Raw genomic sequence first — 6,000 nt, forward strand, 5'->3', positions numbered from 1 at the left:
AAATCTAACATGTGTGTCCATTAAATCCATCCAAATAGAAATTCAATCCATTTTAGTATTAGATACTTTTCGTGGTTCTCGTTTTATTGATATCTTACTAGAGGATCCTAAGTTTCTACCCAAAAAAACAAAGGGCTAGAGGATCCTAAGTTGAATAAGCCTTTCACTGTTATTGGCATTTATTCCCCTCCTTTCCATGTTGAGTGTTGACCGGGCTTCCTTTTGGGAGGAACTCCTTTCTTTTTTATCTCGCTTACATTATCTCTGCATGGGTAAGAATCTATACTGCAGTGCAGGAGTTGTGTCACCTTGGGGCTTCAGCTTGTATCACGTATGCTCATGGAGTCATGGCTTCGCAGTTGGACGTACTCCCTACTGTGGCGTTGCGGGTATATTCGGGACAATTTTTATTGTCTAAGATTTCTTGTTCGGTACAGTTCCTACAGTCCTCTAATAAGAGGGGGGTGGACCTCATTCGAACAGAGTGTTCGATCAGAAGTTGGAATGATGATTTTATCCCCCGTGTTAGAAAACTGTAAGAATTGTGCTGGGTAGGGATCTGTAGGCGATAAAGATCCTATTCGGGAAAGACATCCCAAGGCACCACGAAAACCCATATGATAGTGAATGGAGCCAATGAGTCCCAAGAAGACATGTTCGAGGTTTTCAATGATGTTACACACTTTCATTGGCCAATTTTATGTGTCTTACAAGGATGGTAGGGAGACGGACCCTTGGTAAGAGAGTTGTTGATATCTATCCGCGTCCAATTATCGTCAACGTTGAAAAATAGGCTTTCCACTTTAATAAGGCTACAGTGGAGAGAGCATCAACTATTCCTTCCTCTTCTCCAATTTAATGTATTTATAATACCTCTCTATCCCACCTTCCCCCCCCCCCCCCCCCGCCCCCCACCCCATTTTCCCCTAGCTTCTAACAACAATAAAATTACTAACGACTGCCCAAGGAACATTCATACTAGCTGAAATCCCTTAAAGAGACTGTCACCGAAACTCTCTTCCCACAATTTCCATCTGTGATAGAATTTTTATGGGCATCAAAATTGGTCCCAACAAATCCTGAACCTCCTCCCTTCCCTGGTCTACCCGTTGGTTTCTTACGTTTTTTCTTCCTCTTTTCCGGTTCATATTGCGATCGAAATGAACCCACTAAATACATTCTCTTTCCATGCTTAGAAATCAATTTTCAAATATTTATTATTATTTTTTTTATTTTAACAGGCAGGAGAAATTAGAAAATATAAATCCACACACACATATTCATACAAAAAACCCCTAAAAATAATACACGTGTTGCCCATTAAGCCACTGAAGCTTGAGATCTGACTCTTGGCCCTATTTCTACTAAAAATCAAGATCCTGTTGGGAAAATAAAATAAAGAAGAAAAAAAAATCGGATATGAAATTATCTAATCTCTATACCACACAAAGATCCTTATTTTGGTCTTTGCAATGTGCCCAAGTTAAGGGGTTTGGCTCCTCTACGTACAGCTGGGCAGCCGACCTGTCATTGTGCAGTCCACACCTAGACGGGCGAAATGATCGTCTTATCCACTGTCCGAATATCTTGCTTGGGTGGGTTCCACACCCCTGTCTGGATGTAGGCAACACAATGGCTGCTACCTACTCGATCGGATCCTGATCAGCTACTCACATGGGGACGGGTGGGGACAGATCTGACCCCTCCATGGGGTGTGGGTCCCACACTCCCATGGAGGGTTCAGATCTGTTCCCACCCGTCCCCGTGTGGGTAGCAGATCTGAACTCCCCGACCATAGAGAATCCAAATCCCAAGTTAAGTAGGGAAGCTTGTGATGACAAGTGGAGTCACGTGATGTTGGGGTCTTGGGGAGGATAGAGAAGTATTATCGAAACTTTAATTGGAAAAGTGGAAGGAACAGATGATACTCTCTCTCTCTCCTAGGATAAAGTCTAAGGGTGTTAAACGGTTCGATTTCGATGTAATCAATTCAGTTTGGTTCGGTGCAAGGATTTTTAGGTGAAACCATAACAGAATCGTTTATTAAACGGTTTCAATTACTGAAACCAAAACCCTTTTTGTAAACAGTTTCGGCTTATTGACACTAAATGGATTCGATCACGGTCTTAGATACTTGGTTTATAAACGGTTTGCCTATTTTACATCAAATTTAATGTTTGTTGAATGTACTCAACAGGCCACATTAAAAAGGACATGATTTTAACTCACAGAGAAGCCAAAATATTCATAGAAACATTAAATACTATTACACTAATGTATTTGGCTCTCATTGTTTAAAAATTTAGCAACAAACGGTTTATCAACTGTTTAAATGGTTCATTTCGATTTAAACTTAAGTCGTTGTACGTACGAGAGAATAATTTTCGCAGACCGTTCTTCATAGATAGTCGTGGATATAACCATATATAATCTGAATCGTTGAAACACTTTTCTCATTTTAACCGAGACCGACTTGGACGGTGACAACCCAGCTTTGACGTTGATAGGAGGTCATCTCCGTGAATCACATCCCAATTTCGATGAATTTTTATCCTCTCAATTACACTGCCCGTATTTGACCTCAAGCTCAAGTACATTTAACAGTAGAGTCCACCTCCCTCTATGAGATGTACTTGAGGTCAAGTACGGACAGTATAATTGAGAGGGATAAGGATCCCTCGACTCTTTTTTTTTTTTTTTTCTTTTTGATAAACATCCATAATGACTCATCCCCTGGGTTTCTGACGGGTTTAGGGATTTGTTGATCACAATATGCGGATTCAAATTATGAATCCTTTAATAACAAACAGAGGGTTCTCGTCATCTTCTGAAACTTAATTCAGAAGCGGAAACTGTTTAAGAAGATTTATAGTGGAGAATTCCACTGACCGTAGACCAACGGAAACATAGCCTGAAACTGTGACTCAAGACTAGCTCTCTAGAAAGGAACATTCAGTTGGTTCTAAAGTTCATTTCTAGAGTAAGGAAAATGCATGTCGGTACATAAGCTAAGTTCCTGGATGAAAAAGATTTATTTTCTTTAGATTCAGACGCAGAATCAATCGGTTCATGTGATGATTTTCTCATTAGAATCTTTTGCTCGATCCAGTGGATGGGATTTTATCAGTTAGAAATTTTGAGAAACCGTCTCAAACTGAAATTGTACTGGACTTTGATGAAGATAACGTAGAAATGATTGCAGATATCCAAAGAGCCGAAGAGACCTTTTTGCAGATTTCAAAATATGGTGAGCACCAAAACCATGGACATCAGTGACTAGTATTTTTCGTTTATTAACCCAATTAGATTTAGGGACGAGACTGAAGTTTTCTAAATAGAGGAAAGGGAAACAGGAGGGAAAAAAAAAAAAAAAAAAGGAACATTGAGGTTGTTCTCTACAGGGCAATTAGGCAAACACGTCCTCAGTTCACAATTCCAGGTAAGGTGCTCAACCATGACGACCTTAGTTACCCCTTGATACTAGTTAACCTCCTCAATCATTACCTCTGAATCTTCCATTTGGCGGTCCTAATCCCACTTCTACCAGTGCCAACAACACTGGTCAGGCCAACAAGGATCGTAAAAATGTCGTCCAAGCAATTTGTACTCGAGCTCAGTAAACCTGCTCTCGGAGAAAATGCCTTCTTCCTCTCTCCAAAATAAGCATTAACGGGTAACAATGAACTTAGCTTTTGATTTTCTTTTCTCGATCGGTCTCCTGAAGCACATTGTTGATGGAGATGGTCATCTAGGTTCATCATTCAGCGGTTGAGATTAATTTCACTTCAAATGTGCGGTTACTATCAAACCATTTAGTAAACGGTTTCACAGTTTCGATGTAATTTTGATGCCCCTTAACATTAACCGGATCTTTATTGCCCCCAGTACTGGGGGCGGTCAAATGCCATCACACGGTTAGACACCACCCATGTGTGCACGCATGGACGGTGTCCCAACCGCATGATGCGCACTTGACCGTTCCCCAGTAGTGGGGGCGATAATTTTCCACTGCTCACATCGAACGAAAAATAGTAATTAAAGCAAGTCACTACTCCGCTCATCCACTCCATTAATTTATGAATTACACGTACGGGTTCATCAGTCACCTGTTGATTGATGGAATAAGAACAGGTCGATTGCTTATCTGTAGATCCTATTAGATTACAAGTTCACAACATTGCAGATTCATATGCTGCAACGTAACTAGTAGTCACATACTCACATGCCAATGTTTCTCGATCGTAGAATTGATATTTTTGAGAACTGGCCATGGTCGGGCATTTCAAAACAGAAACCAAAGTGTGTCAAGATTTTAAACAAGAAGAGACATGTTTGTGGACATGTTTGTGCCTGCTGATTGTTTCTATGGTGTGAGTAAATCCTTGGAGATTCGTCTGGACTCGTTGAGTATGGGGCTTCCAACCTTCACTACTCGTGTCAAGGTTTTATATAAGCAGAAGAGACATGTTTGTGTCTCAACAAAAATATGTGTTTTACTAAATATGTATTTGGGTCCCACATGTAAAATGACCAAAACCCCCCTTATTTTGTAGGGTTGGACCGTTCATTCCCGTCACGGTTTGAAGAGAGCCAAATTGGTGATAGGATCTATCATACAAGCGAAACTTTTAACTTAGCTCTTATTGGAGGAAAGAAATTCTCACCAACGTGGATCCTACGACTAGAGGAACTCGGAGTGCGTGCCCAAATGCTCCAAGCTGTTGGATGCGCGTTGGGGAGGATCTAGGTTTCTTATTGGACCTCTTATTGTTTATGTTTTGTAGAAAGAAACGAGAATCTAAAACAATGTAAGAAAAAAAAATGAAGATCACAAACAAATAATCACAATGCAAACATGAAGATTAATTACGTGGTTCGGCAAGATTGCCTATGTCCACGGTGTGATGAGATTTGCTTCGCTATCAATGGAGAATTGGGTTATAGTCTCTCGTTCTCACACCTCTCTCACATCAATTATAGAGAAAGAAACTTCGCTACAAATTTATAGTGAAAACCCTATACAGTGGTTTACCAAAATACCCATATATCATAAAAAAAATTCCTCCAGAACTGCCTATTTCCCCGAACCACCACCATGAAGTCATGAACCCACTAGCTTGCTTAGGCGCTACTAACGAAGATAAAGATAAACGTTAACATGTAAGGTGGGTCAATTCCTCCAGGCCTTGAGGCCTCAAGGGCCCTACGATCTCTTAATGACCCTTCATAGTCAGCCCACTAAAACAAGTGACGGAATACAAGACTTCGCACCCCTAACATGTTTATGACGAGACGCAGTTGGATTCTCAACCCCTGAATGTTTCTCCTCTAAATCCCAATGGTGTTTTGGGACTGCTGTCCCTGATTTTTCTTTTGGTTAATCTTTAGACCCATTGACTATTGTTTGTTGAGGTTTCCGTTGCTTGCACCCCACAGGCGGTTTCATCTATGTGCCGTCTAAGACAGAGATAGACTCTGAGTATTCACTAAACCATCTGGGTAAGGGGAGGGAGGGTTCTGCCATGGAGGAATCTACTCAAAATACTGATCCCCCCTCCCCTCCGCCAACCTGTACTTCATGGTAAAAAGGGAAAGAGATCCTCTAGTTCTCAGTCATCGAACCAGTTCATCATTTTTCTATTGTGTTTTTTGGCTGTTTGTTTTTCGATTACTCTGCAGTTGTTTTTGTTTAGTAATGAGGCTCGATCATGGGGGTGAGGCAGTCATTTTGCCTCCTCTGTGGTAGAACATGAGTGGTACACTCTCCCACACTAAACGTTTCTCAAATAAAAAATAAGAAAGCAATCACAAATTGGGCTTTGAAGCAGACTTAGAAAACTTTATTTTTCCACAATTGACTCTGTTTATTGGCTTTGGCCGCTTGCTGGTTGTCAGGTCAAATTGCATAAATGTCTATTTAGATGTTGATTTCTTGCTTTCCGCTTCAGGTGCAATTTCAATGTTAGGTATATATGATCTATTAGATATTCACATTCGAAG

This window comes from Telopea speciosissima, chromosome 4, assembly GCF_018873765.1.
Source record: "Telopea speciosissima isolate NSW1024214 ecotype Mountain lineage chromosome 4, Tspe_v1, whole genome shotgun sequence".
NCBI lineage: Eukaryota > Viridiplantae > Streptophyta > Magnoliopsida > Proteales > Proteaceae > Telopea > Telopea speciosissima.